The 26267-nt window shown below is 40.6% G+C and overlaps 1 protein-coding gene across 2 annotated transcripts in view; it reads right to left on the bottom strand.

The window, feature by feature from the left end:
- Positions 1-26267, bottom strand: part of LOC136863754 (constitutive coactivator of peroxisome proliferator-activated receptor gamma) — a 1011420-nt gene that overhangs the window by 19189 nt on the left and 965964 nt on the right. The window lies entirely within an intron of this gene.

Here is a 26267-nt window from a genome sequence, read left to right as displayed (position 1 = left end):
GCCACTGGAATTAACCAATGAAGGTTAAAAATCCCCTACCCGGCCGGGAATCGAACCCGGGACCCTCTGAACCAAAGGCTAGTACAATGACCATTCAGCCAACGAGTTGGACAAGAACCCAAAAGAAAATTATTTACTAAAATCTGTAGGCAACTAATACATGTAACTCCTTACAAGTATTGATTGATTGATTGATTGATTGATTGATTGATTGATTGATTGATTGATTGATTGATTGATTGATTGATTGATTGATTGATTCTTTATTTTTCCTCCAGATCTACATTATATGTATATGATCCATTAGTGTAGAGAAAATATAACAAGTCTGACCTAAACCAGCTCACAAAAAGAAAAGGAAAAGAATGCCACCAGATAGGCAGACATATGAACAAAACTGGAAAAAAAAAATTTTTTTAAATAAAATAAAATGGCAGTGCTGCAAAATAAACATTGCCGTATGGCCCAAGATCAACCCTTATTGGTGGTCTATTGGCCATGGCAGAAGGCAGTATGGCAGTATGATAATAAGAAACTAAAATACTAACATATAACTGTGTAGAGTATAATAGTGTCAGCAGACGGCATCTGTGATTTAAACAAACTGCATATCACTTCCAGCTGGGTTCACAACTCAGCACAATCTATCCTGAACATTGACCTCTTTGTTGCTCTACTTAAGTTGCAAACCCAGCTTCCGTGTTACATCCACTGTTGTGCCGGTGTGCAATTATTCCCCTTACGTTTCATTACTAGTGTCCATTTAAACTCCATTATCTAGTTACAGCTCCAAGTATTTTGATTTACCAACCGAACATAATTATGGTACCTAGCTATTATTTATAAGCTCACCAAACCTACCATTATGTCACTGTTTCATAATCATCCTCTACCTCAGATTATACCACCTAGTTTTATTCTTTCACCACATATCAATTAATCAATTACGTCCTCAATCTCAACCAAACTTTGTTTCATTCAAAATTTCAGGCCGATCTCCACATTAAGTTAAACCATCGCACTTACCATTCCATACACATAATCGCTCTTGGCGGCCTTCACACAATACTATCATCTTCACCCAATTAACTTCCTTCCTCCAATACCATTATGTCCATCAACCACTTCTCGCAATTTACATAGCATATACTAATTATTATACTCACGATACCTCACTATTATTTACGGACTCATCCAACATACCATTGTATCATTGAGTCACAGTCAACCTCCATCTCAACTTATACCACCTGGTCATATTCTTTCACCACATATTCATTTCGTTCTCAATCTCAACCATACTAATTCTCTTTTAAAATTTCAAACCACTCTCCACAATAAATTAAACCATCTCACTTGCCATTCCATACATTACCAACCATACATCACTATCTCCCTTTTCATCCGCCAGCCTTAACTCATCACAATTTTTACAGCCACTCTACTACCTTATTCACTAACAATTGACTTAGTCCATAAGATCATGTACCAGCCATCTCCACACATTAACTTAATCACAAAACCTCGTGATTATTTACAAACTCCCCAAACATGCCATTGTATTTCTGAATCACAGACATCCTGAAACCACTTGTATTCACAAACCAAAATATCTTAACTACAGTCACATAAGCCTCTCACCATATTAAATTATGCCACTACATTTTACCATCTCACAATATTAAATTGTGCCATCACAGTTTACCATTAACGTTTACCCTTATCACCTAACCATTTTTTACAATCACTCTCTTCCTTACTTACTAACTAGATACCCACCTCATCTTAATTACAGCCTTCCAATACCATCTAAATTCACTACCTCTCCTCTCATTCCAACATAGAACTCTGATCACTCTATTGAATTTTCGATACGTTTGACACCAATCAGGCTCACTATACAATTAAAATACGACGACAACAATTAATATACACACTTCACTACCTACTAATTTAACTACTTCATCACTCTTGTCTCAGCTACAAATAACACACACACTCCACTATTCTCACGTGCTTAAACAATTTACTTACGACTGCTGCTTGTTTTTTTTTTTTACTTCTTGTCACTACGCCTTCGTCCAATTTACTCTTCTTACCCCACATCTCCTTCAGGCTCAAGCTTCTCCCTTTAGCCAAGGCACCACCTGCTTCTGCTTCCTCCCTCAAAGCAGCATTTTCACTTCGCTTATGGGCACTTGCCACATCTTGTGCTTCCCCTCCACATTCACTTCCTGTATCTTCCTTTCTTCTCTCACACTGTTCTCTGTCCTCCGCTCCTTATCTATTGCCCTGGTCTCCCTCCTCATCTCATTTGCTGCTTCTCTGGCTCCTTCTACGATCGCTTTGAAGATAGTATGCGCATCCTCCTCTGCCCTGCTGATTTCTTCTTTCTCCAAGCTCTGTTCCAATGCTTTCAGATTTGTCACTGTCCAATTTCGGGACCAATTTCCATGGCTCACCACCAGTGTCTGGCCCATAATATACGCTCTCAACCCCTGCAATTTTGCCCTCACTAAGTGCTTCTTCAAAATTTTGAAATTCATAATCTGCTCTCTCCCCAAATCCCTCCTAATCCCAATTTTCTCACTCCATAGATTACCAGCATTCCTTATCACTATATCTGCCATTAATGAAGATAGCAGTGACACTTTTATGGGTCTACGCCCCCTCACCTTGCCTACCCTCTCCACATTGTCTATGTCGACCTGACTAAAGCTGATTTTAATTTTCTGTTGAATGGCATCCACCACTTTGTAGATAATGTCTACATTTGTTTCTGTCTTGTCTTCCTCCACCCCATAAATAAATATGGATTTCTTCTTGCTGCCCTGGTTGCAGGCAGCTATTTCTTTCTTCAAATTTACCACCTGCTCTTCCATATTTTTTATTCTTTCCTTTAATGACACCAGTTTTCTCTCGCTGGCTTCCATCTTTGCCTTAGTATCTCTCGTGTATTCCTGGATCCACTGTCGCGTCTTTTCGTGCTCCTGGACTTGCTCCTGTAGCAATTTCTTTAGATGCTCAAATGGGCATAACTCCTCCACTACCTCCTTTACCACCTTCCTTATAATTTCAATGTCTTCCCAACTCATGTTGCTACTACTCTGTGGGCCCGGATTTACCTCCACTCCTCCAATGACCAGCAGCACAGTAACCACCATTGCCGCAAGAAGCGTCTTCTCCTTCATTGCCATCTCTACCTTACATTCTTTTTTATTATTTGTTCTCTTCCTCATTCTTCCCTGCCATCTCCCAATAGTGACACTGTACTGCTCAATGCAAATCATCATCCGAGCTTCCTCCACACACTCCACTTGACCTGACCGCTCCCCCACTCTTTCACCACTCCACACAGTCGGCACACACCATACCATACACCTGACCCCCTTACTGGTTTAAGCTAGACTGCCCTTACCCTTACAAGTATGTAAGATGATATTTTAAAATACTTTCTAAATCTGGAATGTGGTGATAGTTGTTTGTGATACCGATTTGTTTTACAAGATATTAGAATCATTCCGTACTGACGGTTTTCACTTTATAAAGGTAAAATTAAGTTTATCCTCCTAATTAAATTCATCATATAATTCCATCATTAGATGGAGTAATCAAATTCAAACATGTTTTGACTCGTTTGAGCCATCTTCAGTGAAAAGGGGGGGTTGAAGTAATTTTCATAATACAAGCTTAAAATGTGCCAAAAAACATAATTTAGGAACAAATGAAAACATTTGGCTCCCAGAGTATGTCACAGTTACTTGAAAGTCTGGTGGAGAAAAGTCATCTGTCTGCCAAGAAAATAGTGATGAAATAGCTTTTGAACTCACCGTGCATTTCTTCCTTCGTTTAGAAGGACTTCTGTTTCTTTCTCACTTACAATATTTTCAGAAGTCTCTGTATCACTCTCACTTTCCGTGCACCGTCTATAGACGGGCATAGCAGTGCTGGAATGACTGTGTCAGCCCGTCTATAGGCGGGCGTAGCACACATCGGGTTAAGTAAACTGTTCAAACAAATCACAGTATCTGCCCAACAGGTTGGCGATGAAAACTTTAGTGTCACAGAGGTATGATCGTATTTCCCTTTCCTCTTGGTTTCCAATAAAGCATGGGGGACATAGCAATCCTTAATGAATTTTACTATTTTCTTCGCTAGATGGAAGCACTCTTGCAGTGTTCTCAGTGACATTATGTCCTTTATTAGTAGATTAAATATATGTGCTGCACAGTCTATGCAGGATATGTGTGTATATCACTCCTCTACTATTTTCCATGCAAACAAATCACAGTACCTGCCCAACGGGTTGGTGATGGAAGCTTTAGGGTCACAGAGGTACGACCTATTTCTCTTTACTCTTAGTTTTCAATAAATCATGGGGGGCATGTTGCGATGAAGTCTATAGCCTGTGTTTCCACCTCCTGTTTGAGAGATTCCCCCCTAAAACAAGGATCCAACATATTTGCCACAGCATGAATAGCTTTACACACGAACTTGTACTTCAGGTTCACAGCATCTTTAAAATGGAAGATTTGTCTACTGGAGAAAGTGTATTACATTCTACAAGTACATCATCTACTCCCCTAGAAATGCTATCACAGAATATTGCACTGATTGAAGTATTAGAAATAAATATATGAGAATAGTATGCTTCCGTTTTAACTTAAATATGTTTCACATAGTAGTATGACATCATTCCACCTATGTATGTTGTTACTATCTTAATAGTAATAGATATAAAATAATAAAAAAAATAATATATATAATTTAATGTGGCTATTTCTAGCCGAGTGCAGCCCTTGTAAGGCAGACCCTCCGATGAGGGTGGGCGGCATCTGCCATGTGTAGGTAACTGCGTGTTATTGTGGTGGAGGATAGTGTTGTGTGTGGTGTGTGAGTTGCAAGAATGTTGGGGACAGCACAAACACCCAGCCCCCGGGCCATTGGAATTAACCAATGAAGATTAAAATCTCCGACCCAGCCAGGAATCGAACCCGGGACCCTCTGAACCGAAGACCAGTATGCTGACCATCCAGCCAACGAGTCAGACATAAAAATAATAATATAATCTTAGTGAGAATAATCATCATCATCATCATCATCATCATCATCATCATCATCATCATCATTTCCCTTTATCCAGCTGTACCCGGGTAGGGGCCAATATGGTTCCTCTCCACTTTCTTCGGTCTTTCCACCACTCCTCCTCCAACACTGTGTCCCAGTCCAGGTTTCTTTCTATAATGCTGCGTTGGATGGTATCCTTCCATCTCAATCTTGGTCGTCCACGGCCTCTCCTTCCTTGGATTTGCATTTCCATCACCTTTTTTGGCATTCTTTCGTCGCTCATTCGCTTTATGTGCCCAAACCATCTTAATCGGCTCTTCTCTATTCTATCATTCAATTTTTCCACTCCAATTTCTTCCCAGATTTTCTCATTCCTTATTTTGTCTCTTCTACTCTTCTGTACCATACTCCTCAAGAACTTCATTTCGGCTGCCTGTATTCGACTCTCATCCTTCTTTGTCATTGTCCAAGTTTCTGCTCCGTAAGTTGTTATGGGTACGTAATACATCTTGTACATAGTTTCCTTTACTTCCGTTGGTACATCTCTGTCCCATAACATGTTTCTTACACTATGATAGAAACAACTTCCAGCTTGAATCCTTTTACTAATCTCAGCATCCATTTGAGCATTCTCCATTAATTCACTCCCCAGGTATTTAAACGTTTCCACTACTTCCAGGGGCTTGTCTGCAAGTCTAATCTGACCTTTCCCTTCTTTCTCCCCTCTAGTCATAACAAGAGTTTTACTCTTTTCTACACTTATTTTCAATCCACATTCTTCGATCTTCCCATTCACCACATTCAACTGTTCTTGAACCTTCCTGTCGTCTTCTCCCCAAATTACAATATCATCTGCAAATAACATCATGTTTATTTCTCTTCCTCCATATGCTGCTTTTGCTGTTCTCATGATGCCATCCATTACTATTGTAAACAGGATTGGTGATAGAAAACTTCCCTGTCTCAGCCCACTAGTTATTTTGAACCAACTTGTCCTGCCAACTTGTGTTTGCACGCAACTACAACATTTCCTATACAATGCCATGATCATTTTTATTAATCCCTGTCCAATTCCTTTTTGCACCAGACTGTCCCAAACTTTCGTCCTGGGGACACTGTCATATGTCTTTTCAATGTCAATGAATGTCATCACCATATCATTCCCGTACTCCCAATGCTTTTCCATTAGTTGTCTCATAATGAAAATGGGCTCTATTGTTGACCTTCCACTTCTGAAACCAAACTGATTTTCCTGTATCTGATTCTCAACCCTCAACCATATTCTACTTTCCAGTATCCTTTCCATTATCTTAGCAACTTGTGATATTAGAGTAATTCCCCTGTAGTTCTTCAAAACTTTCTTATCACCTTTCTTGAAAATTGGGATGATTATTCTTTTTTGCCAATCCTCAGGGACCACCTTATTCTCCCAGACATTCCTGAGAACCCGATATGTCCACTGCAGGTCTACAGCTCCAGCTGCCTTTATCATCTCCACTGAAATTTCATCTATTCCAGCAGTTTTTCCATTCTTCATCTTTCTTACTGCCATTTCAATTTCATTCATTATAATTTCTTTATCCATTTCTTCATCAACTAGTTGCCTTTCCTGGTCGTCCATTGAATGACTGTCAACCGTTCTTATGTTCAGCAGCTTCTGAAAATACTCTCTCCATCTATTTATTTCTTCTGGCTTTGTTAAAATTATGCCACCTTCATCCTTCACAAATCTGGTGTTTACTTGATCTCTCTTTTTGTTTCTTAAGATACCATACAGTAATTTCTTGCTGCCCTGCGTATCATCTCTCAATTTCTGTGTGAATAAGGCCCAGCTTTTCCTCTTTTCTTTCTCCACTACTTTCTTGGCTAAATTCTTTGCCTCCACATATTTTCTTCTACTTTCTTCAGTCTTAGATGTTTTCCATGCTTTCCATGCCATTTTCTTTTCCTTCACTTTAATTTTTACCCTATCATTCCACCAGTGTGTTTCTTTCTCTTTCACATTTCCTGATGTTCTACCACACACCTTTTCTGCACCTCCAACCAGTGCTTCCTTAAATCTTTTCCATTCCTCTTCAACATTCCCCATCTCTGTCCTGGGTACCAAGGGTATTATTTCCCTTTGAAATTCTTCTTGTATGCTTTTCTCCTTCAACTTCCATACTTTAATTCTTTTCTCTCTTCTTAATTGGGGTTTTTCAATATTTCCAACTTTCAATTTTCCTATCACAACTCTATGATCTCCACCAAAGGCTTCTTCAGGCATGGCTGTTACATCTACAAGGTTCTTCCGGTGTTCTTTCTCTATGATTATACAATCAATCATGGTCTTTGTTCGTCTGTCTCCCCAACCATACCTTGTAATCTTCTGACTGTTCTTCTTCCTAAACCAGGTGTTTCCAACAATCATTTGATTCCTCATGTAAAAATCCACCAACAACTCACCTTCTGGATTTACATTTCCATATCCAAAGGGCCCTACAACATCTTCCTTTCCTTGTCTTTCCATTCCAACTTGTGCATTTCGATCTCTCATCAATAGTACTTCCTTATCTTCTATCTGTCTCTCCACTTCCTCTAAGAAGTCCTCTAGATGTTCATCTATGCAACCAGTTTGTGCGGCATACAACTGAAACAGATCTTTCATGCCATTTTCAAACTGGAGTCTCATCATCATCATCCTATCGCTGACGTACTTTGCATATTCCACATATTCTTGGATTTCTCTTCTAAGTATGATGGCCACTCCATTTTTTCCTTCAGGTCCTCTGCTATAATACAGCCTGTATCCTTCTCTCAGAGGGATCTCCCCTGTACCCCTCTTCTTGGCCTTGCACAGTCCAAGTATGGCTATATCTTTTTCTATCATGAAGTCAACCAGTTCTTCTGTCTTTCCCGTCAGTGTCAGTACATTTACTCTTGCAATTTTGATGTAGTTTGGTGCTGGTTGCCCATTTTTCACAGTTCCCTCAGCACCTGAAGAGCTGCGTGTCGCTTTTAGCAGGGGACGCCATAACCTTTTCCGAGACACCATATCTGCTTTGTCCATATAGGCTATTGTTACGATGAGCTCGCCACACACAGAGGCATCTTATACCTTCTGCAAGGTTCAAAATTAGGCCGCCCCTAACATGGAGACAGACGCCTTTCGTAGCCGCTCCTCTGGAGTACAGACGCTACGGGTTTGTCCCTTCCGCCATCTCCGCCGTACCGAAGTCCACCTTCTCCGCCGTAGATGCCGTTGAGGTCTTCACTCATAACCCTGAGCTGGGACCCATACCAGATGTTACACACCGGGTCAGTGTGCTCTGGGACTCACATAGGCAGGGGCACCACTCCCTGGGTAGGGCTGCCTCCGAAGAGGGTTCCTACCTGCTACCTAGTGAGAATAATAATATTGGTAATTATAAGTGAATTAACAGGAATTAATTTGTCATAACAGGGAAAGAGTGTGAATGAGTGTGAAGTGGAAATAATATGAGAAATCTGGATAATTAAAACTGTAATCTGGTCTAAAAGACGGACATTTTTAAAATCTAGTAATACGTAATTGGACGAATTCACAAGTGAATGGCAAATTAGCTTTAATTATGAAAAATTGAGACTAAGGTAAACACTACACTTCACAGCACTGTACACCACACTGATGGCATCTGTGTTTCGCAGCCAAGAACATAATATACAGGTACAATGACCTGTGTTAACTTAAACATATGAGAGGCTGAGGTATCTGGAAATGGGTGGAAGCTAGGGATTGATGGGTGGGAATAAGTAAGCGAGTGGGAGCCTCTTTAATAATAGGATTATTATGAAGGTTATTGTCAGTGAGATATTTCAAGCATAAGGAATGTTGAGGATGTTGAGGGGACTCTAAAGGGGTTGTAGGCTGAGGGAGTGCCATAGGGAAGGAGGTACACTATTCTGATGGCGAGACAGTCTAGTCTTGTTAGTCGAGCGTATTCAGTAGGGTGGGCAGTTATCCACGTCAGGCAGGCATAGATGATTAGAGATCGGATAAAGGATTTGTAAATATTAACGATATAGTTTAGTTTCAGTCCTCAGGAGGAACCGGTCAGGGAATGCAGGGATCAGAAACTATACACACTTTAGAGTGGGTTGAGGCTAGGTAACTGGATCCCAAGATTAGTAGTTTTGTTTCAATTATAGGTAGGCTATATATTGTTAGTTGGAGTCTATTACTTAGGGGAGAGGGGAGAGGGGCAGGACTTTTACAAAAAACAATGAACTGGGCTTTCGTAGGGTTGACAGTTAGGCGCCAAGAGTCGAACAGTGATTCAAGTGTATTAAAGTACGTTTGTACTTTATTGGAGAGGGAGGCAAAAGTGTGACCAAGAGCAAGGATAGAGAGGTCATGTGCATATTAATTCAGTCGAAGGGGCGGGTTGGAGTAGGGAATAACATAAGTGAAGTGGCATATAGCAGGGGCAAAAGGAGAAGACCTTGCACTACACCGGACGTTGGAGGGAAGGTACAGGAACAGGTGCCATGGATAGTTATGGTACCGGTAGCTGTTCTACATTTTTGATAATTAAATAGTAATCTAAGAATAGTAATTGGAAGGAGGAGGTGTGGAGCTTGTAAAGAAGCCCTTCATGCCATACCGTATTGAATCGAAGGCTTTATTCACATCAAGGCAGACTAGCGCTGAGGGATGGTGGGACTTTAGATAGGTGCTTAGAGAGCAGGTGATGTCAAAAAGGTAGAGATGTAGAGGATGTAGAGAAATGAGCTTGGAAACTGGCTTAGGAAGAGGGAACCAGATTAAGGGATTGTAGATAGCAGGACATTCTGTGACAAAGGATTCCTTCAAAAATCTTCGAAATTATGGATGAAAGGGAATTAGGCCTGTAGGATGTGATATCGGAAGGTGGCTCATTGAGTCTGAGGAATAGGAGTGTGATGGCATGACCCCAGTGCTCGAGTGTCTGAGTGTCCATCTATGTTCTAGCATAGTCACTGGGTCTCGAGTTCGTAGGTTTGAATAATAATAATAATCATGAGCAAGTTTCCGAAGGGACAGAGCTTTAGTGGATATGGGAGGCTTTGTGGGGTTGTATGATGGTGGAGAATATGGAGATGATCAGCTGTTTTGAGAGCATTTCCAAACATTTGCTATGATTAGGAGAAGGATGGGAAGGGCGATGGGAGGAGGGGGGGAGTCTTGAAAGAGGTTGCTTATTGTGTTGCGATAATCTGTCCAGTTGGTCTGGGAGAATCGTCAAGTAGGTGGAGGACATTATAAATTTTCCAGCTAACTCATTCCTGGTTGCCAGCGTTTCACCTGAGTGTGCTAAGTTGGGCTCATCAGTTGGTAAATAGCACACCTACCAAGACGCATAGCTAGTACATACCGTGGAGGCCACTGCGTAAGCTATTTGGAGCCACCGACAGTGCCAATGCACTATGAGAGATTTTGTCTCATTACCAAAAAAAAAGTAGATGCCTACCTGGCCATCAAATGATATATCCGATGGTCGGGATTATTGGGTGTGGGTTGTGTGGGAAATATTGGGAACATAAATGAGGGCAGGGAGGTAATTTGAATCTACAGTAAGGAGTTTCTCTATAGTAAGATTAGTGGAAAGGGAAGGGAAAAGGATAAGTATATCATGAGTGGAATTGGAGATAGGACAGGTGTGGAAGGGGAAAAGAATCTGCATGACCTGATTCTGGAGATTAAGTAATTAAAATCATTAGAATTTGTTACATTATTGGAATTTACGTTCATGTCTGTGATGAAAATATAGTTACAAAATATCTAGATTCAACATTCAATAAGATCTACAGGAGGTGGCATTCTAGGGGGAAGGTATAGCATTACTATTGTAAGAGATGGAGAGAGAACAAGTAAAAATGGCTAAATATAGTGTTGCGCTAAACATTCCAAGAGGATTTCCTTCTTCCTCTAGTTCAAGAGATACAGTGTATATTCCAGGTGCTGCAGCATATTTCAAACAAACAGGAATGGTCTGGAAACTTCAACGTACCCTGTACTAAGAAGAAGAAACTAGATGGAATATGATGCTGTTCATACTGAAATCTGTGGATGGCCAATATGATAAAACAAGACAAATCCCATGGTGCAACAGCCCCAAAAGGCCAACTGGCAGCTGCTCAGCCCTAAAGCTTGCAGATTATGAGGTGTCGTGTGATCAGTACAACAAATCATCTCGGCTATTGTTTTTTACTTTCTAGATGGGAACACGATATCATTGTCACACAACTCCTCAATTGTAATCACATAGGCTGAGTGGACCTCGAACCAGCCCTCAGATCCAGGTAAAAATCCTTGACCTGGCTAGAAATCGATCTGGGGCCTCTGAGTAAGAGGTAGTAACAAAGGCAAATAAAGTGACAAATTGGAAACACTGCATACTGAACACTTGAGCAACCTGACTGGCTTCCTAGAACCTTTCAAAGAAGCCATGGATGAGTTGGAGTGGTGTGGTGCGGTGGTGGTGATTATTGTTTTAAGAGGCAGTTCAACTGGTCAACCACTCTCTAATAACACTAATCAGAGGGAAAACTGAAGAGGTCTGACACTTTGAAGAATGAAGTTATTGCTAAAAGAAAGGGAAGGGCCATGAAGAGTGGGAAAATTAAAGACTTCGTAGACCTCACACCCTAATACCTTCAGGGTCATGAAAGAACAAGAGTTTACCAAGAGAAGTCAGATGGGAGAGTTGAAAGTGAGGAGCCTGACACAATTAAATGGAAACAATGCCAGAATCAACAAGTGGTCACCAAGCCAAGTTCCCAAGATGAAATCTCCTAGGTCTCATTTTAGTAGTCTTTTACGACATGCACAGGATAACACGGATGTATTCTACCACGTGGGGAGGATGAGTTAGAAGGAGATAATATTCCAACAATTCAAAATGTGCTACATATCAGTCATTGTGAACAGCTGCCTAGTGATACAGAGGTCTTCAATTGCAGACTAAAGGTAAGTGGGTTTATGAGCTTAATATTTTGGATGTACATATTTAAATTAACCACACAATATTTGCCACCAGTAATTATATTTCTTGTATTATAGGAAGGAGTAAACGAGAACGGGTATTATTAATAATAATAATGTTATTTGCTTTACGTCCCACTAACTACTCTTACGGTTTTCGGAGAGGCCAAGGTGCCAGAATTTGGTCCTGCAGGAGTTCTTTTACGTGCCAGTAAATCTACCGACACGAGGCTGACGTATTTGAGCACCTTCAAATACCACCGGACGGAGCCAGGATCGAACCTGCCAAGTTGGGGTCAGAAGGCCAGCGCCGCAACCGTCTGAGCCACTCAGCCCGGCAGAACGGGTATTAGCTGGCCCTAGCAAAGAACCAGCAAAGAAAAGCACTCACTTTGAAAATGAGGAAAGATGACTTGCGACGTACGTATGGAATGAAGTCATGTTATATATGAGAGTACTGCCCAAACACATCCGTGACAAGGGAAAGGCACACACCGGAGAATCACAGATCTTACGTAAATTTTGCACATATGTTAAATAAGCCTCGAATAACACAACAGCCAAAACATTTCTTTCGGTAATTAATTTATGCGACCTACAGATAGTGTTAAAGTTCGCGTGTTTGAATTGCCATGCTTTGCTACGCAGGACTGCAGCATGTGCTGCGTTCGCTAGTCGAGGGACGACACCACTGATTTTCTTTCTTATTCCATTAATAATTGCGTAGCACATTGCAAATATGATGTAGCGGCATCAAGGGAAATAATATCATTCCTGCACTGATTGAGGGTCAATAAAGATAATAGTATTTGATTGTTATGGTGACAATAAAGGTTAATCAGTATACCAAGGGACATTACACACAAAAGCAAGTCACTCCTTATAGTTTCTGCAACAATGATACTCGTGGTAGAAATGTTGAAAGCACAAAGCGGTTCTACACTAACCACACCTAACGAAGCGAGGATAAGGGCAAGCAGAATATCTTAAGTCACCGCTGGCAAAACAATATTGAGGGGCCGATGACCTAGCTGTTAGGCCCCTTTAAATAACAAACATCATCATCAAAAAATTCTGCGCAGGAATCTCAATGGCTCCTGGGCTTTTGGACAAGTTCTGACTTAGGTACCAGGTGTATTGCCACATGGGATGAAAACGAGGAGATGATAGTTGGTGGTATGTCAGAGATTGAATTTTTAAGATGGTGTTCCTCTGCGCCAAAATGATATCCAAATTGAATAATCGAACCGTGTCAGATAATCTACACACAAAGCTTTTCCATATTCTAAACCCGTATACATCTAGGGGTTGACAGTAAGCTGCGGCACCATGATGGATCATAATCAGCTGTATAGTATCCTCATTTTTTGTAGAAAAGGAATCCAGAATAAGCACAACTTTACCAGGCGGTGTATATTGCTTGAATACGCCATTAAACCATTCGTTCACTTGTAGAGATCCCATTTTTCAGGATTTAGTGCATGCAACCAACTTGAATATTTGCATGTCAAAACATATTATTTTTCACTGTCTTCCAAAACACACCCCATAAGTTTGCCACTCGCGATAACTCTCGGCATTATGGTGTAACTCTGGGTGGTGGACACCACAGATTGCACTGTAGTGGTAACTGATTTTTCCCATTTTAAAGTCAGTGTCCTTCCCGTACACATCTCTAGGCTGAACCCACTCTGAGCACTGTTACACACATTTTTGGGGCCGTAGGACTCTATAACAGATTTAACTTCTTCTATGAATATTTCTGCTGCTGCCATGGTTCTACTTCTTTGTTGGTCTGCTTTTTCATCCTTACAGATGTTATTTTCCACAACACAATGTTCCCACATGTGGCATGCTTTAAAACCCCGCGCACTGTTCTTCATGAACAAATTGCATAGCTACTAGATCATCACATCGTGAATTATTTCAGTATTTTGATGGACAAAATCAATGTGGATTTTTTCTGTAAGTACGTGCTATTTCTCTCAATTTGTCACAGTGCTTACCACTTCAATATTGAACAGCCTTCTTTTCAAGTGTATGTCAGCATGGCCTCAGCTGTTGGACAGTGCAATTTGTGGACAGGGTATGGAGTAGCGGCCTGTCAACGAGGGAACCCAGCACGCACCGCAGTCCTGCGCAGCCAAGCGCATCAATTTATACCTGCAAAATTTAACGCTTTCTGTCAGTCACATAAATGAATTTCCGAACAAAATGTTTTGGCTGTTGTGTTATTCGTGGCTCATTTAACATGTGTGCAAAGTTTATGTAAGATCCGTGATCCCCAGTCTGCGCCCTGCCCTTGTGACATGAAGATGACATTTTAGGGTAATAGAATGTGAGCATGACTTTCCATGACTTTCAAGGGTGGCTAAGAAGATAGTATGTATGCCAGCTACAAGTGCAGCTAGCGTACATACATACATACATACATACATACATACATACATACATACATACATACATACATACATACATACATACATACATACATACATAGATTCTTCTTCTTCTTCTTCTTCTTCTTCTTCTTCTTCTTGTTTTATGACTGCAAAGGATCACTTTAGTCAGTTCATAATGAAATCTATAATGAAGACATACATCTTCATTATAGACTGTTGTGCCTTTCAGCATTCAGTCTGCAAGCCTATGTGAATTTACTAAACTCTACCACAATCCTCCTTTTGTAACAAGCTCTGTGGCCTCGCTTAGTTTCATACATATTATCTTTAAATAATTAGAAACCGAGTCTAGATATTGTTGTCTTGGTCTCCCTCTACTTATCTTACCCTTCATGATCAAGTCCATTATTCTCCTCGGTAACCTATCGTCCTCCATTCACCTCACATGACCCCCACCACCGAAGCCGGTTTATATGTACAGTTTTGTAAGTCAAGTTCATACCTAACTTAGACTTTATCTCCTCATTTCAAGTACCCCCCTGTCATTGTCCCCACCTGTTTGTACCAGCGATATTTCTCACTACTTTCATGTCTGTTAATTCTAACTTATGAATGAGATAACCCGTGTCCACCCAGCATTCGCTCCCATAAATCAGAGTTAATCTGAAAACAGGCCAGTGCAAAGATAGTTTCGTCTGGGAGCTGATTTCTCTCTTACAGTATACTCCTGATCGCAACTGTGAGGTCACTGCATTAGCTTTGCTGCACATTGTTTCAATCTCACTTACTATACAGCCATCCTGTGAGAATACTTGAATACTTGAAATGGTCTACCTGTTCCAGCTCTTTACTCCCAATCTGAAATTCTTAGGTATCTTACCCACTGACATCACCTTGGTCTTGGAAATGGTAATTTTCACATCATACTAATTGTACCTATTTTCAATTTCCATATGGGAGTTCTCTCTGCAGCTCAAATGTCAATAAAGATACCTTTGATTGCTTTTAATAATCTACCCATAATCCCCAGTATGGCTAATATCTTTACCATCACTACCGGTACTCTGTTACATGCCTATGAAACATAAACATAGCTCTCTATTCCGCTCGTAACATTTTTCAATTACCTAGTGCATACTGAAAATCTGACCCTGACAGCCCCTCTGTGATCTGAAATCACATTGGTTTTCATCCAACTTACTCTAAACCACTGATCGCACCCTCCCTTCCATAATGCCAGAGACTACCTTGCCTGCTATACTGATCAATAACATATCTTTTTTTTTTTTTTTGTTATTTGCTTTACGTAGCACCAACACAGATAGGTCTTATAGCGATGATGAGGCAGGAAGGGGCTAGGAGTGGGAAGGAAGCGGACGTGGCCTTAATTAAGGTACAGCCCCAGCATTTGCCTGGTGTGAAAATGGGAAACCACGGAAAACCATCTTCAGGGCTGCCGACAGTGGGGTTCGAACCCACGATCTCCTGAATACTGGATACTGGCCGCACTTAAGCGACTGCAGCTATCAAGCTCGGTCAATAACATATCTCAATATTTGTTGCAATCCTTTCTCTTCCCTTGTTTACTGCTTTCATCCAATCAGATGGTACCTTAATAACATTCCATGCTAATCTTATTACTCTATGAAGCCATTTCATTCCTTCCTTCCCACTATATTTCACTATTTCATGCCTAATTCTGTCTATTCCTGCTGGTTTATGACAACGGAATTTATATTCCATCCTTTCCACTTTCTCAAGTGCAATTTCACCAACATCATTTTCCTCCATCCCAAGAGCTTGGTTGTTCACAACATCACCAGAAAGATTTCCTTTTACATTGAGAAGATTTTCAAAATACCATATTTTCACAAATAATCCCCGCATAGTTTAAAAAAATTTGAGATAAGAAATTGGGTTGCAGGTCTTATTTTCATCAAGGTTGGCAACACACTCCTGCCTCACGTAGTTTTTGATGTTGGCATTAGTTCGCCACTAGTGAGGAGATAACAAATGCCTAGCAACTGAAAGGAAGTAAATGTATGAACTATTACAAATATATACGAATCTGAACGGGTTTTCTATGATGGGAAATGTGTGTAATTGTGCATGGGCCCAGTGTTGCCAATTCAGTGGCTTTCGCGCTAGATCTGGAGGCTTTTAATGTTAAGTTAGCGAGTGAAAATCAACGACAGAGGCTAATGGGTTTTCTGGAGAGTTCTAACTTACGAACAGTTGGAATCTAGCAGAAATATCATTGCAATTAAATACAATTTTATTTATCAGTATAGTACTGACAACCCTAAATATGTATTAGTAAGCAAGTCTTTATATTTTTATGCCAATGAAAAGAAAAAGTCTGCATAATGATGCATCATGGCTTTATTTCTTATGTTGCTGAAAATAGGAAATTAGGAAATTGGAGTCTTTCCAGTGTAATCGTCAGTCTCGATTTTTGCCGCTCTACCTCAGATGACAGGGGAGCCGCTGTGTCTCAGTCAGAAGCATTACTATATGGTCCCGGTCTCTGTGACCTGTCAACAGGTGATGGCAGCACTTCCCGTCCGGTATGCCGCCAGCCGGCCCTTATCCTCCAGCCGTGCCATCTAGAATGTCAAAGTATCTGAGAATGGTTGAATGCACCTATTTTGCATGTTGTATAATTTGGAAATTAATTTAATACTGGTAATCATGTAATTCAATACATGACATTGTATGTTCAACCATGCCCCTTTTCCAATAAATACAGAAGTTTGAAATTCTAAAGGATTTGGAGAAAAACTACAGATTTATAAGGTCCATGTAATGAGACTGTACCAAACATAGTTGGCAAATGTGTGTAGGCCATGGTGTTATTCTTCTATGCACGTCAGTTGAAGTGAATCACGTGTCGAAGACGGCAACTAAAGGTCTGTAGGTCTTTCACGGCCAAAAAATAGCTGCAGATTATAGAAGATGCAAAAGAAATTTGAAATCTTGCAGCAGGAAGAAAATACAACGTGAATGACAGCTGTATTTGTGAGCGGTGAAAAAATAAATTATAGCTTCAGCAAACTAGTAGTAATCACTAGAAAAGAATCCTGAGATCGAAGCAAGATTATGAGCATATAATGAAGGAAAGAGACAATTCGAATGTGCCGTTACAACTGAAATGTGCCAAATTAAAACCCTATCAATTGCAAAAGAACTGGGTGTTACAGGAATCAAAGCTAGCAAAGTGGTGCCAATTTAATAGACCAAATCATAATTTAGACCCTTTTATAAAATATACATTAGAAACTGAGAATAATAACAAGCTGAATTTTCTGGATCTGACTATCGAAAGAAAAGAGGAAAACCTGTCTTTTCAATTTTCAGAAAGAAAACTCAAACTATAGATACAATACGGAAAGATTCACATCACCCTGAAGCACATAAAAGAAGTTCATTTCTAATTATGTTGAATAGAGCCTATAATATCGCCTTGTCTACGAAAGATTTTCAGCAAGAAATTAGTACTATTTACAGAATAGTGATAAGTAACAGTTATACAAAATACTACATTGATAGATTAATAAAAAAAACCATAAACCTCAAACACAGCTAAAAAGAGAGCAACATAATCTTTGCCACTTTGACCTACAATAATGGAAATATTTATCATATCACAAATATCTTCACGAGGCTTAGTTTCAATATAGCCTTTCATACTAGTAATAATAACCAATGTCTAATATTTAATCACCATAGTGTTGCGAGACATAATAGATTTCTTAATTCGGTAATTTGGTAATGAGACAAAGTCTCTCATAGTGCATTGGCACTGCTGGTGGTTCCAAGTAGCCTACGCAGTGGCCTCCATGGTATGCACTAGCAATGCATCTTGGTAGTTGTGCTACTGTAGGTACCAACTGATGAGCCCAACCTAGTGCACGAAGGTGAAACGCTGGCGACCAGGAATGAGTTAGCAGGAAAATTTATAATGTCCAATAACTGACCATTTGTATTGGTATTATAAATTTACTCATTCAGGACAAATATTTCAAATTCCCTATGGGAATCAACATCTATATTATCTGATGGCCAAGCACTTGGTAGGTGTGCTAGGTACCACCTGATGAGCCCAACCTAGCACACGGGGGTAAAACGCTGGCAACCAGGAATGAGTTAGCTGGAATATTTATAATGTCCAATAATGGACAATTTATATTGGTATGATAAATTTACTCATTCGGGACAAATACTTCAGATTCCCTATGGGAATCAACATCTATATCATCTGATGGCCAAGCAGGCATCAATTTTTGGTAACGAGACAAAGTCTCTCATAGTGCATTGGCACTGCCGGTGGCACCAAGTAGCCTACACAGTGGCCTCCATGGTATGCACTAGCCATGCGTCTTGGTAGGTGTGCTAGGTACCACCTGATGAGCCCAACCTAGCACACGTGGGTAAAATGCTGGCAACCAAGAATGAGTTAGCTGGAAAATGTATGATGTCCAATAATGGACCATTTATATTGGTAATATGAATTTACTCATTTGGGAGAAATATTTCAGATTCCATATGGGAATCAACACCTATATCATCTGATGGCCAAGCACTTGGTAGGTGTGCTAGGTACCAACTGATGAGCCCAACCTAGCACACAGAGGCAACACACTGGCAACCAGAAATGAGTTAGCTGGAAAATTTATAATGCCCAATAAGGGACCATTTATATTGGTATGTTTGTGGGTTACTGTAGTCACGTCCTAGTTCGTGAACCATGGGCAACGGCTGAGTAGCCTAGTAAGTGGTCCTGAGAGTCGGGATACCAGTTGCTATGGAATGGGAGTGGGCATCTCGGACATATTCTGAGTCGTGGCCCTCCTTGTGCTCAGGCGGCTAGGACTATACAATTCACCGGTGGTCCATAACCCGTTAGAGGAGAGATCCTCACTTGGACTATGTGCAAGTAGGGCAGCATCCTGCTTCATGAATTTACCGAGCTCAGAACACTTTAAGCAAGCCTCGGACCTATGGGAGTAATGGAGTCCCACTCCCATTTGACAGGCGAGGGACTCCTCGGACACAACTTGGCGAACGAAAAGGAATTCGATGGGGAGCTATCAATATTAATGGGGCTTATGGAAGAAAGAAGGTAGAACTGGCTGAGTCAGCAAAGAGGAGGCATCTGGATGTGCTAGGAGTAAGTGATATTCGGGTAAGGGGAGATAATGAGGAAGAGATAGGAGATTATAAAGTGTACTTGACGGGCGTTAGAAAGGGAAGGGCAGAGTCTGGGTTAGGGCTCTTTATCAGGAATACCATTGCACGCAACATAGTCTCTGTTAGGCACGTAAATGAGCGAATGATGTGGATAGATTTGTCAGTGGGAGGAATTAGGACAAGAATTGTGTCCGTGTATTCACCATGTGAGGGTGCAGATGAGGATGAAGTTGACAAGTTTTATGAAGCATTGAGTGACATCGTGGTCAGGATCAACAGCAAGGATAGAATAGTGATAATGGGCGATTTCAATGCGAGAGTTGGGAATAGAACTGAAGGATACGAAAGGGTGATTGGTAAATGTGGGGAAGATATGGAAGCTAATGGGAATGGGAAGCGTTTGCTGGACTTCTGTGCTAGTATGGGTTTAGCTGTTACAAATACATTCTTCAAGCATAAGGCAATTCACCGCTACACATGGGAGGCTAGGGGTACCAGATCCATAATAGACTATATCCTAACAGACTTTGAATTCAGGAAATCTGTTAGGAATGTACGAGTTTTTCGCGGATTTTTCGATGATACAGACCATTATCTGATCTGTAGTGAACTAAGTATCTCTAGGCCTAGGGTCGAGAAAGTGAAATCTGTCTGCAAACGAATAAGGGTAGAAAGTCTCCAGGATGAGGAAATTAGACAGAAGTACATGGATATGATCAGTGAGAAGTTTCGAACAGTAGACAGTGAGCACGTTCAGGATATAGAAAGTGAATGGTTGGCATACAGGGATGCTGTAATAGAAACAGCAAGGGAATGCCTAGGAACAACTGTGTGTAAAGATGGGAAAAGGCGAACATCTTGGTGGAATGACGAAGTGAGAGCAGCCTGTAAACGTAAAAAGAAGGCTTATCAGAAATGGCTCCAAACAAGGGCCGAGGCAGACAGAGATTTGTACATAGATGAAAGAAACAGAGCAAAACAAATAGTTGTTGAATCCAAAAAGAAGTCATGGGAAGATTTTAGTAATAACCTGGAAAGGCTAGGTCAAGCAGCAGGGAAACCTTTCTGGGCAGTAATAAAGAATCTTAGGAAGGGAGGGAAAAAGGAAATGAACAGTGTTTTGAGTAATTCAGGTGAACTCATAATAGATCCCAGGGAATCACTGGAGAGGTGGAGGGAATATTTTGAACATCTTCTCAATGTAAAAGGAAATCATCATGGTGGTGTTGCAAACAGCCAAGCTCATTGGGAGGAGGAAAAGGATGTTGGTGAAATTATGCTTGAGGAAGTGGAAAGGATAGTAAATAAACTCCATTGTCATAAGGCAGCAGGAATAGATGAAATTAGACCTGAAATGGTGAAGTACAGTGGGAAGGCAGGGATGAAATGGCTTCATAGAGTAGTAAAATTAGCATGAAGTGTTGGTAAGGTACCTTCAGATTGGACAAAAGGAGTAATTGCACCTATCTATAAGCAAGGGAACAGGAAGGATTGCAACAACTATCGAGGTATCTCATTGATTAGTATACCAGGCAAAGTATTCACTGGCATCCTGGAAGGGAGGGTGCGATCAGTCGTTGAGAGGAAGTTGGATGAAAACCAGTGTGGTTTCAGACCACAGAGAGGCTGTCAGGATCAGATTTTCAGTATGCACCAGGTAATTGAAAAATGCTACGAGAGGAATAGGCAGTTGTGTTTATGTTTCGTAGATTTAGAGAAAGCATATGACAGGGTACCGAGGGAAAAGATGTTCGCCATACTGGGGGACTATGGAATTAAAGGTAGCTTATTAAAATCAATCAAAGGCGTTTATGTTGACAATTGGGCTTCAGTGAGAATTGATGGTAGAATGAGTTCTTGGTTCAGGGTACTTACAGGAGTTAGACAAGGCTGTAATCTTTCACCTTTGCTGTTCGTAGTTTACATGGATCATCTGCTGAAAGGTATAAAATGGCAGGGAGGGATTCAGTTAGGTGGAAATGTAGTAAGCAGTTTGGCCTATGCTGACGACTTGGTCTTAATGGCAGACTGCGCCGAAAGCCTGCAGTCTAATATCTAGGAACTTGAAAATAGGTGCAATGAGTATGGTATGAAAATTAGCCTCTCGAAGACTAAATTGATGTCAGTAGGTAAGAAATTCAACAGAATCGAATGTCAGATTGGTGATACAAAGCTAGAACAAGTCGATAATTTCAAGTATTTAGGTTGTGTGTTCTCCCAGGATGGTAATATAGTAAGTGAGATTGAATCAAGGTGTAGTAAAGCTAATGCAGTGAGCTCGCAGTTGCGATCAGCAGTATTCTGTAAGAAGGAAGTCAGCTCCCAGACGAAACTATCTTTACATCGGTCTGTTTTCAGACCAACTTTGCTTTACGGGAGCAAAAGCTGGGTGGACTCAGGATATCTTATTCATAAGTTAGAAGTAACAGACATGAAAGTAGCGAGAATGATTGCTGGTACAAACAGGTGGGAACAATGGCAGGAGGGTACTCGGAATGAGGAGATAAAGGCTAATTTAGGAATGAACTCGATGGATGAAGTTGTACGCATAAACCGGCTTCGGTGGTGGGGTCATGTGAGGCGAATGGAGGAGGATAGGTTACCTAGGAGAATAATGGACTCTGTTATGGAGGGTAAGAGAAGTAGAGGAAGACCAAGACGACGATGGTTAGACTCGGTTTCTAACGATTTAAAGATAAGAGGTATAGAACTAAATAAGGATACAACACTAGTTGCAAATCGAGGATTGTGGCGACGTTTAGTAAATTCTCAGAGGCTTGCAGACTGAACGCTGAAAGGCATAACAGTCTATAATGATAATGTATGTATGTATGTATGTTTGTATGTATGTTATAAATTTACTCATTCGGGACAAATATATCAGATTCCCTATGGGAATCAACATCTATATCATCTGATGGCCAAGCAGGCATCAATTTTTGGTAATGTGACAATGTCTCTCATAGTGCATTGGCACAGCCGGTGGCACCAAGTAGCCTACACAGTGGCCTCCATGGTATGCACTAGCCATGCGTCTTGGTAGGTGTGCTAGGTATCAACTGATGAGCCCAACCTAGCACACGGGGGTGAAATGCTGGCAACCAAGAATGAGTTAGCTGGAAAATGTATAATGTCCAATTATGGACCATTTATATTGGTATTATGAATTTAATCATTTGGGACAAATATTTCAGATTCCCTATGGGAATCAACATCTATATCATCTGATGGCCAAGCACTTGGTAGGTGTGCTAGGTACCACCTGATGAGCCCAACCTAGCACACGGGGGTAAAATGCTGGCAACCAGGAATGAGTTAGCTGGAAAATTTATAATGTCCAATAATGGACAATTTATATTGGTATCATAAATTTACTCATTCGGGACAAATATTTCAGATTCCCTATGGGAATCAACATCTATATCATGGATAGCAGGAATATGGAGAGACACAAGAGATATTTGGATATGATCGAATGTAATCATATTTTTACTACAATAGAAAGAGAATTAACCATTTTGTGAACTTTAAATAAGGGTAAACTGATGAATATTTCAGAAAACATTTATATTGAGATTGATCAGGGATGCAGGGCTGTGAGCTTGCATCCGGGAGATAGTGGGTTCGAATCTTACTGTCGTCAGCCCTGAAGATGGTTTTCCGTGGTTTCCCATTATCACACCAGGCAAATGTTGGGGCTGTGCCTTAATTAAAATCATGGCTGCTTCCTTCCAACTCCTAGGCCTTTCCTATCCCATCGTCGCCATAAGACCTATCTAGGTCGGTGCGACATAATGCCACTAGAAAAAAATCTAATCACATTTTAAATGAGAAGACTGATAATATACCGTATAATCTTGAATACCACCCGCCACCGAATAAGACCCGCACCCTTATTTTGAAAGAACAATTTTTTTTTTTTTAAGTGAAGTCAAAATTATTTACTATCTTTACTAACACACATAAAATGATTAGAAAATACCAATGAAAGTAAACAAATATTTCCAGAACGATATCCAACGAGTTCATTCATCATCATCATCATCATCATCATCATCATCATCATCATCATCATCATCATCATCATCAGTACCAACTTCAGAACTTTCATCACCATCACCTTCCCACAAAATGTCGTCATCGCTGCCATCCATAGCATTAGAAATGCTACATTTCCTGAAGCTCTTCCGTATGAGGTCTCCGGGGATACGATTCCATGCCGTCAAAATCCACAAACAGCAGCTGAACTTCTGGGCGCTGAATGCGACCAGTTGGCGTCAGTGTGTGATTATCAGCCGCCATCCATTCTGTATAGAGCTGTTTCAAGGCTGCTTTAAATGGACGGTTCACGCAGACATCCAATGGCTGTAGCATAGACGTCATTCCCCCCCCCCGGAATGACTGCTAGGTCGATTTTCCCATCCTTGATATGTTTCTTCACAGTGTCTGTTGTGTGGCTGCGGTAACTGTCGAGAACAAGCAGGCTCTTTTGTCCCAATAATGCACCAGGGCAACGTTGCCAGGTGCACTTTACCCAGTCTTCTACAAGTGAACTGTCCATCCAGCCGGAGTTCTGAGATCTGACGATAACTCCAGCGGGTAAATTTTTAGGAAGCGTCTTTCGCTTGAGAACAATGTACGGCAGCAGTTTGGTTCCATTGGCAAGAATACATAACATTACCGTACTCTGTTGTTTTTCATTACCACGTGTTCTAACGGTAACGCTTTTCGCACCCTTAACATTCACAGTCCTGTCCACTGGCATTTCAAAGTAGACTGGCATCTGATGTGAACTGCCAATTTGGGAAAGTAAATATGCATTTTCCTTCCACAACCAAATTATGTGACGCTGAAACGACAATAACTTCTCATAATACCAATATAATGGTCCGTTATTGGACATTATAAATTTTCCAGCTAACTCATTCTTGGTTCCCTGCGTTTCGCCCTCGTGTGATAAGTTAGGCTCATCAGTTGGGACTTAGCACACCACCCAAGACGCAAGGCTAGTGCATACCGTGGAGGCCACTGCATAGGCTACTTGAAGCCACCAGCAGTGCCAATGCACTATGAGAGCTATGTCTCATTTCCAAAAATGTATGCCTGCCTGGCCATCAGATAATACATCATAGGCCAGGAAGACGCTGTGAAACTGAGGTACACCTTCGTATGCTCAACCCATTTCTTTTATAAAAATTACAAACCCACCCTCGGCTTACCTTAAACCCTTCCGATAAAAGTAACTCTGCGATCTCTAATGCCTTTAGTTGACACATTTCGGTTGACACACCATATCCCAATTCCTGCCTTTCTGTCGCATATTTATAAAGTTTTTTTTTCAATTTATGGAAACTGTACACTCAGTCCATGAAAAGCTCTATGATCACCATTACATGTTAAAAGCACATTTTTCTTCTCTCTCCAATTGCGAATACACACTCATCAATATCGTATTTCCTACCAGCGGCACGATTTCCAATAATTTCGGCTTCCTGAACTACTTTCAGTTTCTCATTCGCAGTAAGAGATCAAAAACGCTTTGTGGAATTCATGTTGATACTCCAAGAACTGACGCCAAGCGCGGCAGTAGCGTATACTGAGAGCGGAGAGCGTTGTTTCCAAGTCGCGCCTGCGGTGATGCCCGATTTACGTGCATTCGGAAAGGTAAATTTCCCAAAATTTTAAATAAGACACACACCCAATTTTGGAAGTGATATTTTCGAAAAACCAGTGTGGGTGGTATTTGAGATTATATGGTAAATATACTGTTAGAAGAGGCTTACAGTCTAGATTTATGTAGAAAGGTCATCAAAAAATTTCCGGAGAATCATCCCAAACATTTCCCTCCTATCGGCTTCACTCACTACAACATTTCCCCTACTATCCCCTCCGTTTCCTCTCATCTGTCTCATGCTCCTCTGACAGGCCAACCATATAATATACAAACTCAGTCAGCTGACAACGTGAAGGAAGTTAACATAGCAGGACCGCCTGAGAGGTACGCTTTTGATTGCTCTTCTAATACTCCACCACTGTATATTCACAAGGTTTTTCTTTTTCTTTTTTTTAAAATTTCTTTCCGTTTATTACAGACTCCCTTCAACACCTCAAAACTTTCTATCATGATTTAACCTCAACTTCGGTTCTTTTTGAGAAGTTTCCCACAGTCATCGCATTTTAAATTCAAGTCTATCATCATCCACAAGTTATTTAGAGTACAGACTAAAAAACTAGAGCAATTTCTCCAGCATTTTGAAGGATGATCACATTCTTGGATTCCTTATGCACACAGATTTTATTACAAATTCGAACATCAACTTGCCGAGTGTTTTAACTCAATATGAAGGAATATCCCATAATCATCATCATCATCATCATCATCATCATCATCATCATCACCATGATCATTATAAGTGTTTTTAATTTCAAATGTTCCAATTCTTGTATTTTAATACACATTTTTTAGGTGAAGATGTTCCAAAACTAGAGGAATGCAACATGTACTTCTTTAGCCATTTAACTAGATTTTTAAGCTGGAATATGCTTTTAACTACATAAACTAGCCATAAAAAGCAAATAAATATTGGAAAGTGGGATTCTTCCTTAAACCTTAACTTTAGTTATGT

Source organism: Anabrus simplex, chromosome 2 (genome assembly GCF_040414725.1).
Source record: "Anabrus simplex isolate iqAnaSimp1 chromosome 2, ASM4041472v1, whole genome shotgun sequence".
Classification (NCBI taxonomy): Eukaryota; Metazoa; Arthropoda; class Insecta; order Orthoptera; family Tettigoniidae; genus Anabrus; species Anabrus simplex.
Note: the sequence above shows the minus strand (reverse complement) of the source record. Positions and strands in the feature narration are given on the sequence as shown.